At 34.5% G+C, this 14,082-nt stretch overlaps 2 pseudogenes across 1 annotated transcript; one reads left to right on the top strand and one right to left on the bottom strand.

Annotated features, from left to right (window-relative positions):
* LOC145800878 (GDSL esterase/lipase At3g26430-like) overlaps positions 1 to 1,130 on the top strand; it is a 40,773-nt pseudogene extending 39,643 nt beyond the window's left edge.
* Positions 1,131 to 4,852: 3,722 nt separating this feature from the next.
* LOC114295745 (uncharacterized) lies at positions 4,853 to 12,433 on the bottom strand (annotated as a pseudogene). Its single transcript, XR_014342948.1, has 6 exons — positions 11,941 to 12,433; positions 11,419 to 11,589; positions 9,575 to 9,745; positions 9,307 to 9,486; positions 7,590 to 8,067; positions 4,853 to 5,910 (listed from the first exon to the last, which is right to left on the bottom strand). The product of XR_014342948.1 is annotated as an uncharacterized LOC114295745 (transcript).
* Positions 12,434 to 14,082: the final 1,649 nt, after the last annotated feature.

Below are 14,082 nucleotides of genomic sequence, written 5' to 3'. Positions count from 1 at the left end.
ACTATATACCCTCAGAAGAGATAGTGGCTGACCTTATGACCAAAAGGTTGTCTCTGGAAAAATTCAGAGAACATATAGCTAATATGGGATTGAAAAATACCTAGTTAGGTGGTTTAGCTACTTATATAAGAGCATAGTCGGATGACTCTGGGGACGCCTGGATAACCGATGTTTTTGCGACTCTATCTTGCATGGAAACATGTGTTTGGTCAGGTAACAAGATAGAGGAACTGACAAGGTACGGATATCATAAGTTAGCATGAGATGTAGAGTCCATAATATGCAACGTGCTAACTAGATGATATTGTCTGCTTGATCAACAAAAAGTCATTGATAAGGTATGTTAAGGAAAACCTTCAGGAATGGGTCTTAAAGGAAGTACTTAACAATAATTTCAGTGCAAGTCGACACATGAAAAATGTGTACGGCTGAAGTCGTCAATGGTGATTGCGTATGGACTTTGAACTCATTACTGAAAATTGATGCCGTTCAGTTGTTATATAGTGAATTGAAGTCATCTGGAATGTATTATCAGTGGGAGAACAGATTCGTACGGGTGCGGTCAGATTGGTGACAAAAAACGTGCCCACGTATGGCCAAGTCATAATCAGACGTCGATCTATGAGGTAATTTCATAGATGAAGGTTGACATGAGGCAAAATTTTGGTACCAAGGTTAAAAATGCTCAACTCAGGTTTATCGTCTTATTATGTTGTGTTCAAGTGGGAGATGATGGAATAAAGAGTGACCACACCATAAATTGGTGTGACTCACTTCACTAAATCTTCTCTCTCTTGCAGTGTTATAAACCTTCCCGTAAGAATATTGAACTATCCGTTAGTTGGTTAATAATTTGAAATCAAACCTTAACAGACACAACTCTGTGAAACATGGCAACTGTTATTAGATTATACCTATTGCCAAGAGTCTCCTATTGATATATAAATAGTGACAACAGGTTGTGAATAAGATATAGAAAAGAACTACAAAGTTAACTATTTTTCTATCTTTTGGATATTCAACATTCTTGCATGATAAACACTCTCACGAGTATTCCGATCAATTCCCATTGATAGATCATCTTTCAAATTCCACTCCATATGGCTTGCCATAGACAACCACCGCATTGACCCAACATGTACTCTACTTTGCTTAATGGGAAAATATATATATATATATATAATAATGCAATTTGTGGTATTGTCCAATGTTAATTTTTAAATGTTTTGTTGTTGATTTTTATTATGAGTGTTTGCAAAAATTATCCAGTGTCAATAATAGTGACAATGTTGATCCATTTGGGTCTCACAGAATTCAATGATGGTAATGAATTTGTGATATTGCCACGTCACTATTGTGTTTGTTATAGTGTTAAAGATCGAAAAATTTTATAAGTCCTAAATTTTCTACTAAATAAATGATTAAATATCTCATATGAGTGTGTGGTATTCCTAGCATTACCCTTAAAGATCATTGTTATAGTATTAAGGTGACTTGGAGTTAATTTTAGAAAAATTTGAAGTACCATAAGTGTAATAAATATAATTAATTACAATTATCTTTGTATTTTTTATTAAAATGTTGTTTTACTTCTTTCACTTTCAATTATTTTTTAATGGGTTTGGCTTCCCTCCAGTCCAACTGCAGGGTGCTATTGGACTCGTGTGACCTACCACGGGTCTTGTTTTGATAATCTGAACCGTCAATATATAACACTCGTCGAGTACTATATGTCTGTAAAAAATCAAGTTGATTAGATATCGATAGCTACATGATCAAATCAGTTTTGTATAAAAAAAATAGATGGTAAAAAAATAAACGATTGACGAAAATTTGATTCGATGAAATAGTTATTGATATCCAATCAATGTGATTTTTTACAAACATATGGTATTCGACGAGTTCTACACAATAAACAGTTCGGATTATCGAAACGAAACCCATGATAGACCCCATGGGCCATGGACCTAACAATTTATCGGACTGGAGAGAAACCGATCCCTTTTCAATTATGACTCTCACTCTTTACAATTTTAAGTCAAGTGTCGATATCAATAAAATTGATATATATAGGGATGGCTGTACCTTTATCTTTAAATATCCCATTATTTTTTTATTTTATTTTTAATATAAAGTAAATTGAAGTACTTGTAGCATTCTTTTAGTACAAGCACCTTGGGATAAAATAGTGGTTTAAAAGGTAGCTTAAAAATAGTGGTGGTCCTAAGAGTCTTTATACAAATTTTATCTTTTTCCTTTTTTGGCAGTCCTGTCAGTTGTAGGACTTGTTTAAAAAATCAAAGAAAATCCTAATCTTACAAAAAGGTTATACAGAAAATTCATTCATACAAAATGATGGAGTGATAACATTTCTAAAATTTATACTCATTTTTATAAGTATTTTATTTTAAAATAAAATGTTCCAATCCAATCGCATGAGCAATGAGTTTGTATAAAAATTTTGTTTAATTTTTATGTTTATATTGCATTACTTTAAAATCAAGAAAAATGCTTGGGAGCACTAATTAGTGCTTCCACTAATTAGGTGGCAGTGGGTTCCGCCATTAATGATGTGATGTTTTGGTCTTGGAGTTGTGTTTTTTTTTTTTTTTTTTTTACTTTTTTAATGCATTAGTGCTATTAATGGTGATGTTTTTAGTGGGATGAATCATTGTTGTAAAATCAATATGTGCAATGATTAATTTTAGCAGAAAGTTTGGTGGGACTACCTTACCCAAGAGTCTCTTCAATGCATATGGTAAAATGGCTGCCAAAACTAAATATTTACAGAATATCAAAATTGTCACTCTCCAATGATGGAGCTAAATTTCTCTGCCTTTTTCATGAGGGAGCCCACAAATATAATTTGTATTTGGCTTTTTGTGAAAGAAATAGAAAAAATGATCTAAGTTGCATCTTATCTCAACTTCATATGGTCAAAATTAAGTCATGGAGACAATTTCGCTTAGATTGTGGCCATTATGTTTTCCAGCAATGCTAGTACTCAAAAAGTATCCCAAAAATAAAAGGGGCAATTGTAAAAAAATGGTACAAATATAAAATAATTGTAATATTGTAGAAGTACAAGTAATTTATGCATTATATTGTGCAGCTAAGTCTTATTCTTCCACCTCTTTGCAATTATTTTGAGTTTATGTTATTTTTCTACAATTGTCCCAAAATAAAATATATGACTAGATTTATTTTGGATATGACCTAACATTGCATAAGATTTGAAGTTACATTATATATTTCATATATTTTTTGCAGTAGTTTCTCAATTTTTTTTGAAATCGTAGGCCAAACATCAAAACGAGACTCTAGGTCTTGAGCCTTTGGACAATTGACGCCATTGGATATATAAGGAATTTTCTAAATTTTTTATGGGTCATAGAAAAAATACTAACTTAGCCTATATATTAACTATTTTTCATTATTAATATTAATATTTACAGTAGTGGTTCATCTCCCTAATTTTGTCCCACAAAAGCATCCCACTCTTATTAGTAAGAGTTTATTCACTCAGTCTATAGCGATAAACTCTTATCAGCAAGAATCTTTGAGGAGATGCTTTTGTGAGATAAAATTGTGAGGATGAATCATTTTCTTAATATTTATTACATTTGACGGCCAAAATGGTCTCACTTTGGTTGATTTTTTTTTTTTTTTTTTGAAGAAAACTTTCTGAAAGTGAAAAACTTTATGGTATTACTTTTATTTATCTAGGAGTCTGGGGTTAATAGTTTCACCAGAGGCCCAAGTAATCTGTGCATCGTCTGCAACCTCAAAGTACATGTGATGTGATAAGCATTTTGGAGTAGGGCCAACGCCAACGTTCTCTTTTCCTTTTCTTTTTTATTTATTTTATAATTTGGTGCAATTATTCGCTTGGGACAAGTGCTCTAGTGAAGTCATCTAGGTGCCTCATTCATTTTTTGATTGTGTTTTGATCTAGTCAAATTTTCAGTGAAAAGAAAAGTTAATTTCACTTCTATCCCTTCAATTCTGGTTGTTTTTATTTTATCTCTAAACTATCAATTTCATCTTTAGAATTTTTTTATTCTAGTTAATACGGTTCAATTGGAGATTGATGTTTATATTATTAATCGTTGAAATCTAATTTGATGGGCATAAATATCATTTTGAAATTTTTTTACAGTATAACAAAAATTAATTTATTTTCTTAATGAGAGAAGATAGATGTTTGGTTGTAAGGTGAATAGTTAGTTGTCGACTATGGTGTGAATAGGAAAATGTGTGTTTAATTGTATGACTTGTGTTATCCAAATATAAATTACTTAGTTCTACCGTTACTCATTTGGATGAATTGTCTCTAGGTTTAACATATGAACTAAAATTAGAAACTTTAGAGACTAAATAGATAAAATTAATAAATTGAGAATGAAATAGAAAAAATAATAATAGAATGAACTCATTCAAATTCATAGAACAAAGTACATTAAATTACTCTATATCTATTGCAAATCCAATCATGGAAGCACTTGTAGAAAAAGGAAAAAAAAAAAAAACACAGTTACAACAACAAAACTAGTCAATTTTATTTGCAATATGTGCATGCTTTCTCACCATTCACTGCATTCTCTCTCCTAAGCATCAGCTGTCTTTGCAAACCCATGCCAAAATTCTCCAGTCTATTTGACAAATACATAGTATATATATAGAAAAAAGTATATCACTAGCTATATATGCATATAGATGTTACAATATGCAAGAAAACACTGTCATGGGTCTAGATGGGGATGGGAGATTGGAGAATTATTGAGTTATCCAATCTGTCCTGTCTCTAATCATGCTTTAATATGTTCCAGCTGTAACTAACCTCCAACTCTTTCTTTATGCCCAACCACTCCCATGTGCCATCTCTCTCTCTCTCTCTCTCTCAAAATTATCCATCTTCTGTTTCAATTCTTTGGTGATGATCAAGTGTATGACAATGTTTGATGATGATGATATTTAGCCAACATTTCATCTTAATTCAATCAACCTTCCAAGCATAGAGAAACAAGCAAAAACCCGATGACTTACCTGAATTGTACTCCTCTCCTGCCTGAGTCGATGCCAACAGTGTTGATGACAATGATGATGACAAAGGGGGTAATGGTGTCGACAAAGCTGATGATAGAGAAGTAGATGATGGTGTTGGCTTGAATATGAAAAGTGCATGCTTTAATCCAGGACTAAAAAACCAGTTATGGACATCCCAACACACCTCTAGTCTAGCTTTGTCAACATAGATTGACTCATTACCTCTGAACTTCCATTGAAGGTGCTTCACTCGCACGACGACATTCCCATCTATCCTAATCTCCATGACCGGATCAAGCTCACCTATCGAGCCATTATTGGCAACAAAACCGTAGCATTCGATTGAAACCTCATGAAACGCTTCATTTTCATGAAATTTAGCTCTTGTTGAGAATTTCTTCTTACCAAATATATGCTCTTTCGTTGAAACTAAGATGGGGTCGACAAGAGATGGCCTACAACCCGTCCTCCTGAATGCATCCTTTTTTAGATCACCAAGAAGCAAAACGACCTCTTGATCACATAAAATGGCAACATAGTAATTTGATTGGGGCTCGGTTTCGCCATCGAATTTTGCAGCCTTGAGGTCCCAAACCACATCAACAGACTTACCATTGACAACAAAACGCTTTGAGCCTTCTTTCCTCCAGAAAAACCATGGCTTGAGCTCAACCTTGCAGCAGTAATGGTCAACAGAGACAGATAACCCATGAAGTAAGAAATTCTTGTACCAAGTGACTGTTATCGCCTGGCACTGGCTACCTATCTTTATATGATAAACAGACATTAGTAAATTCTGGCCTATTCTCATAACAGGAACAGAATCATTGTCTGATCTCTCACCTGAGGAAAAGCAAGCTGGAACTCCAATCGGGTGATGCATCATTCTTCATACGATGTCCAAGAACAGATCAGTATATATAACAATGGAGATCAACCAGTATCTAACTAATAAGGGTACAAAAAAATTTGCATACAGGAGATCTTACAATTGAGCATGAGAGATCTTACCCACAAGATTTGGCCATAGATGCTGATGCTGCCAGAGGTTCTTTTGGCAGCATATTATAATTAAGAGAAAAATACCAAGTTTCCAAACTGGCTGTTTGAAAATTAAAGGCAGAGGAATCACAATGAGGGAAGAGATACTATATTATAATATATATTCAATTATCTACAAGCCATCTATGTAAGCACTTTTACCTTTTTTTTCCTTTCTGTTTCTAACAAACTCACCTTTCCTTATCCAAAGTGGTTAAACTTTTGCGGTTGGTTTCACCTCCACTAAATTACCTTTGTGAAAGCAAGGAGAAAAAGGAAACAAAACCCTTTTGAAATGTTTTGCAATATTTGTTCCACTATTATAAAACTAAAGAAAATAAAGAAGGACGAGCCACAATGGAAGAAGAAATAAAAGATCATACATGTAATAAACAATTTTTCTATATATATTCATTACCATGCAAACTCACCTATTTATAGGTGATAAAACCTTTATTATGCACCACTATTCATCAGACCATGTGGTTTAACCCACATGGCATACCACCACATTTCTCACATGGTAAAACTTTCATCTATTTCCATTTTCATACAAAACTCATTAGAATTCCAATTACATCTCTTTTGATAGTTATTCAAATATTTCATAAAAATTGAAAATAGTTTTTTCAATCTATATATATTTTGATGGCCTTTCACCTTGTATGTGAAGAGAGAGAGAGAGAGAGAGAGTGGTCACTCCAGGCATGAGAGCATGTGGGTGGGGTAGAAGACAACAAGATAAAATTTGAAAACTTTTGGAATTGTGTGATGTGGATGTGGATGCTTTTGTATCTTCATGTTGAAGTCCCTTCCAACTATTTGATTACTGAATAGTTGAGGAGAAATACAGTGACAATAATTGCCAAGAATGCTTGTGGAATCCTAGGTTGTGGTACCAAAGTTTAATGAAATATACAGAGGCCAACAATTTACATCTTAAATCAGAGATCTGGATGTTTAAAATTAACCTCCCAATGCGGGAGAGGAGAGATGTCTTCACTTCAAGTTTAGTGAGTTCTAACTATAAATTGAGATGTTGAAGCGTAAAACCTAGTATATTTCAATGATCACTAAAACCTTAATTTTCTACTTGAGAAGTCATAGGTTAAAATCATCTACAATCTTCAAATCAATCCAGCAGTTTGATCTCTTGTATTTGTTGTCGAATGGGCAACATTAAATTTCTGCAATAAACAGAGGATCTTCTAACTCTATATATTAAATCACTTTGTGTGTGTGAAAAAAGTGAAAAAATCAAGACTTAAGTATATAGCCCTAAACCCGAAACCGTAAGTCATAAAAAGAAGGTTTATAAACAACTTGTTCATTATTATTGGAGGCAAAAAGCATAGTAAAGAGTACATAAAAAGAATCAATTAAGGGAGATCAAAGACACCATCATTATTCTATCGAACCAGATTGCAAAAAGAGAAGAATAATGTATTGTACTAAAGCAGTTTAAGATTCTGACATTTAAGCCAGGATTGTATGTACAGGACGAATGCGCACTTGAGAAAGAAGAAATCTTCAGTTGAAATGATTCAGATCAATTATCATCACAGTTATGTCATCCAAACTACCCCTAGTGACTGCAAGGTTTGCGAGCTCATTACAAGCTGCCGCAAGTCCACTAGAAGCCGATCTCTTGTCATGGCTTTTGTACTCTTGATTTGGAGAATGAATCTTCATGTTCATCTGGAATGAAATCCTCCGAGTCTTTGACGGAGGAGGACTTTCATTTTCACAAGCAAAGCCATTTTTGCTTTCTTTTCTGTTAACTGTCTTCTTTTTGCTTGGGCAAGGACGACCCATCTTTTTCTTTTGCTTAACCAGCGAAACCCTTTGTAACATTGATGAAGGACTATTACTCAAGAACCTAAACCCATCATCGTTTTCATCTCGATCATGACCTATGAGTCCTTTCTTTTCAACCAGACACGAACGCATCACAATATCAACCGCTTCTTGATTGCCAACCTAAGCAAAATAGCTAATTTGAAGTTAACAAGAGAACACATTGTAGTCAAATTACTCTTGGTTATATATGAACTGTATGGATATCATGCAGCAGGACCCCATGTTAGAGCCATTGAGCAATAAAAGGAAAATGATAATGACTACCCAAATGGATACCCTCAGGTACATGTAAAAAGTGCAAAAAGTGTATAAATCGCTTATCGCAGAAAAATCAGCAAGAAAAGGAAATCAATCAATTGGGAAAAAGATGGCATCGTATGGAATGCATTCAACTTGAGAAAAAAAACCCATATGACCATAATTGCCAAATAGGATAATTATTCAGTAATCTAGATCTAACAATTGTTATTATAAATAACATTAGATTGCCGCTAGCGGGGGTTGCAAACGTTATGCATTTGCAGTTGTACATCTAAACTGTTCGGAGGTTTAAATTAGAAAATTGTTTAGCAGTTGTTGGGTGTGGAGTTTTAGCCACAACACTATTTTCAAAATCATATTTGTTGTCTATTTTCTGAAAAGAAATATAATGATATCATGTGGTTACGATTATCAAATCGATATAATTTTTTTCGTGAATGATCTACACATAGGATCTTAAAAAAATGAATGGGATGGATCATCAAAGTTGGACGGAGATTGATTTTACATTTTAATCCTTACAAAAACTGCTAAGCTATAAAAAAAACAAGGGGAAAATATAATGTTGCTGTGGTTTTTTGGGAATCAAAATTATGAGATAACAATTCATGCCAAGTGAAAAAATAAACAAAGTAAATAGCTAAGGGGTGAAGGATATGTATTTTAGGTGAATAGAAATGTACGACAAAGCTTTTGAGTTGTGTGCTACAAGTGAACCGAGCTGTTCATGAACAGGCTCGGCTCGGCTCGTTAAGGGCTCAACTCGGCTTGGCTTGGCTTGGCTCGTTTAGTAAACGAGCCGAGCTCAAGTTCGAATAAGCTCGGCTCGTTTATCTTTATTTAAATTATATAATAAATATGTTATTTATATATTAAATAATATATAAATATATATAAATAATAGTAAAAATACATTATTTATATATTAAATAATATTAAAAAAAATCTTATCGAGCCGAGCCGAGCTTGAGTTTCATTACTATTAATGAGCTGAGCCGAGCTCGAGCTCAATAAATGAGCTCAATAAGCAAACAACTCGGCTCAACTCGACTCGTTTAACATTAGATTGCCATGAAAGTAAATGATCTTCTTTCTCACCTCTTCCCACAGTCCATCAGAAGCTAAGACAAGGTATTCCATGTCCGGAGTAAAACATAAAGTCTTTGTATCCGGCTCAGCCAGTACCCAATCCTTCAGGTGAGCATCTCCAATGCTTCTAGAGACTGAGAGCACCCCATGAACTCTCCAAGCTCCTCTGTGAATCTCCACATATCCTCCCTACATCACAACATCAAAAGACGCGTCAAATTCATTTTTCAGCTCTATGTATAATACCAATAAGCTTGGCTGTACTACCATTAAGCACCTTATTCTCTATTCTTTTCCGTTCATCCTCTTGCCCTGCTCTATGATCGTTTGTAAGGGCTTCAGCGACCCCACCTCTGCTAAGAACAGCTCTGCAATCTCCCAAGTTTGAAATTACAATCTCATTACCATCAATCAAGGCTGTTACACAACAGGCACCACTACCTAAACCCTGCAATTATTTCCACTGATTAGAAACAATGTATAGCAACCTACCGGAGGTTTTTGTAGAAACAAAGACAAATTCAGATCAGTATATTGCGAAACAAGAGTACATGAATTGAGACAATAAAGAATTGGAAACTTCTAAAAACAGGAAGGAGGAACCAATAGACTCAAGGCTTCTGTTAAATAGGAGGATTTATTATGAACCTACAAAACAAAATTTGTTTGAAACTTACACTTTTTTCTTTTTACCAAATTGATCTATGATATCTTCAAATGCCCATATCCTCAATGTGCCCAACAAATGTTCCAGCGACCCAGTGAAATGTTGACGTAACATTTGATTAAGTATTTATTCAATGCATATAAACTCAATTCATCTCACAGATTTTAGGTACACCCCTTGTCGAGTTTTACCATCAATCAAACACATATCATTTGCAAAGTCCCACCTTGAGGAACAGAGCCAATATTCCATGTGACCCATATCATATGTCTCCCCTTGTCCATAATTTGGTTGAAAAAAACTAATCATGGGATTAGTCATCCTTCCCCTCCCTCTGGATTATCTTCCCTCCTCATTCAACGGCTAGAAATAATCCACCCCCATTATCCCTTCATTTTATTCCACCTTACCATATATAATACAACTAATCGTATAGTACATAATAATATCCCCCATCCAATATTCCATAATATTCAATCCCCCCAAAATAATCCATAAATCAAACATGGCATAGGTTGGGATATTTGACTTGAAGCCTGACACAGAGACAGTGATGCCTCATATTTTATGTGCCGTATATGTTTATGTCAACTACATATAAAACTTAGACCTTGCAAAATTCACATAAGGCTACTTGTTGGACCAAGTAGAAGCGTATTAATCTAGAATAGAGACAACATGAGGTTGCTTCTAATACTTTTATCATGTTTGACTTCTTAAAAGTGCAAACTTCTTAAAATTCTGGCCCTACACGAAGTGAATTGATAAAGACAAATTCTTTCATATATTGAATTGTTAGAAGTGAGCTCCGTATGCTCTGTGCAACTGAATAGACTTACTGCTTACACAAGAGAAATGGTAACCAGGGCACTCCAAATTTTATAAAATCTTGATTAGACCCATGCAATTTTAAATATTTAAAAGAGGATTACCATTTTAGCCACCTCAAAATCTATATAATTATACTTCAGCCCTCCCAAATTTCACAAAAAAATTCATCAGCCTAGGCAATTTTGAGTATTTACAAACAAATAAAATAAAAAATTAGCATTTTTGATCTCCCAAAATTTTTAAGTCCGCCAACACATCATTTGTTGGTTGTTAGACCTACATAATCCAGATTTTCTCAAACTATAAATCATGCTGTTTTCGTAGACTAAGAATCAGAACAACCCACAAAGAAAAATATGTTATGTCATGAATAATTCGCTGCCAAAGAAATAAATAATCAAGAAAACTTGGTCATATAAAGCCATATTTAAATTTTATACAAAATTTTAATCCAATTATATTAAATGTGAGTAAACACCCAAGAGGGTTGGCAAACTGTCATTGACATAAACACAACAACAAAAAACAAAAAACAAAAAAAAAATACAGTTGCTTATTGTGTTATCACTTTGACAAATTCACACTAAAATTAAGAGAACTAAAAATGCCAAAACTGCCATTACCTGTTTTAAGAACTCCTGGTCTGTTTTAAGATATCCGGCTTTAACAGCTTCCTCCTTCGCTGCATTCCCGGTACAATTCTCAAGCATTTTGAAAATATTTTCATGCAAATTATCAGCTACAAAATCTGCGGCTTTCCTTCCTCCATGTCCGTCATAAACCCCAAAAAAGCCCTAGATTTCACAACCTCAAATTAAATTTCCATTTTTCTAACTCTTCCATGTATGAAATGAAACACCTATGTAAACCCATAATTTTACAACTCACCAAAAAGCCTAGATTTCAACAACTACTCACCAACCTCAAATTAAATTTCAAAATTTCTTACTCTACCATGTATGAAATGAAACACCCCATAATTTTACAACTCACCAACCTCAAATTAGATTTCCATTTTTCTTACTATGCCATGTATTAAATGAAGCACCAATCTAAACCCATAGCCAACCAAAGCCTTATCACCTTTTTACATTCACAAATTCAGACCCATATATAAATTAAATACATATGAATGAATGATATACCTTAATTCCATGAGAGAAAGAAGCAATCTTGTGGGTATCTTCCATGAATTTTTTCTTGCCTTTAACAGAGAAAACCCCAACTCCAGACCCACTGAAGCAGACTTGGTCGTTTTGGGGTGCGAAATCTCTGAGCTCGAGCTTGGTTTCGGCACTAATTTCGCGCAAGACATTTGGGATTTCAATGCTGGGAGGTCTCTTTCGTTTCAGAGAACCAGAAACAGAGGTGGGGGCGGAGACATTATTCCCTGTTTGGTTCTCGAGAAAATGCGAACAAGAAAACGAAGTTGTGGGTTGTTCTTCGGTGGCGTTGCCATTCCCATCTGTCAATGATGAAATGCTCGGCGGAGGCATCTGATTGTTTGTTGTGTGATAGTGGGTTCCGTTCTTTCTATACAATGCTATACAGAGAGAGAGTGAGAGAGAGGGAGAGAGAGAGTTGCAGAGAGAGAAAGGGTGGGGTGTTAACGGCTAGAAATGTAATGTGAGAGAGAGAGAGAGAGAGTCAATTGAAATTTTAATACAAGGCCGTTAAGAAAGAGAAAGATTCCGAACTGTCAGGGCTAAAAGGTCAAAAGTTTGAAAATACACAAAAATTGCAAATCCTTATTCTCCTCCTTTAGAATAGTTGTTGAAGATATATTCAATCCAATTTAAATTAGGCTTATTACTTCTTTGTTGCTCATTCGTACGACTCGATTAATGGATAAATAACAATATATTTTTGTATTTTTTTTTTGTGAGTTTTTACTTGGTCTTATATTTGAAGCGTTTTCACTTAATTTGTTATTTTTAAATCTTTTATATGTAAAATCTCAGTTTTTATTTTGTCCATATAGTTTGGATTTTTGGGCAAATGGGGAATAAGAAAATGAAGAAGAAGAAGGGAGAGGAGGTGGAGGTGGCGCTGGGAAGTTGTTAGCAAAAAATCTGGTTTGGGCCAAATCGACAGGGGTGATTCGACAGAAAAGTCAAACTTTTACAAACAACAACAAATCAAGCAATTGTAGTCTAAACGTTCTATGCCTTGACAAATTCAAAGACTTTTTTGGAGGCTGTAATGCGAAGAAACAAGAGGGAATAAACTGAAAATCAATTGTTGAACAAACAAACTTGGAATTTAATCAGTACAATTAAACTTCCAGTTCAATGTACATGACAATCGACAGAGAGTTCTTAGTTACAGAAACTGAACTACAGATAGACTACTCCTAAGTAAGAATTAACTAAGTTAAGTTACTCCTAATGCTATAAGGGTTATAAATTTGTTGAAGATCCTTCTAACTTCGAATTCCCAGCTTTTATATTGCTGGTCTTCAAACTTCACTGCTGCTTCGCTGCCACGTGTCCCATCATATAGCCAGTTACTTCCACTTCAATGCCCATGATCTCTACAATTGCCAGTAACTGTTTCTCTGTTGTAGCTTTTCTCCTTCTAGGAAACATGACATGTATCCTATATGCCTTGCATGCTAACTTTATGGCTTGATGCATGGGCCATGTTTGGCCACGTTCCACTTCATTACTAGACGAATCGATAGGAAAACCGCAACTGCCACATCTATCTCTTTGACTATTTCCTTTTTGTCACTTGTTCTGTATTCTAGGCTTCATAGTTACTCGCTTTTCACTTGTAAACTTATGGAAACTCGTAGTCTTTAAACCAAGCATCCGCTGGACCAATTCTCTACATTTGTTACATATAATCGACAGAGAATATATAATTTTTAGTGTCAACAATGCCCTCCTCATTCAAGACAAAAAGGAGTTTTTGCCTTGAATGATTATTTAAAAGAAATAAAGTTGGATATTTAAATATTTGGGTTGTTTATCCATAATTTGTAATAAGGCCCAAATGCTAAAAATTAATCCAACATAATTTCCCAGAACTTCGAGTAAGCCCACTACAAGCTATTTGAATGCCAGAATTCAAATCATCATTCCACTATTCTCTAACTTTCTCTGTTATTTGCACTTTCTCTGCTATTTGCTTCTTCAACCCTCTGACTTCGAAAAACCCTTCTGCTCACACTCTCTAATGGCGCCCAAACGAGGTCAGGTCAAAGGAAAGAAACAGACTGAGTCACCAATTGTACAACGCTTTCCAATCGATTTTCAGCAGCTACTGTATCAAAACATCTTTAA

This window comes from Camellia sinensis, chromosome 10 (genome assembly GCF_055761805.1).
Source record: "Camellia sinensis isolate YWXY chromosome 10, ASM5576180v1, whole genome shotgun sequence".
NCBI lineage: Eukaryota > Viridiplantae > Streptophyta > Magnoliopsida > Ericales > Theaceae > Camellia > Camellia sinensis.
This window is presented reverse-complemented; position numbering and strand designations above follow the sequence as displayed.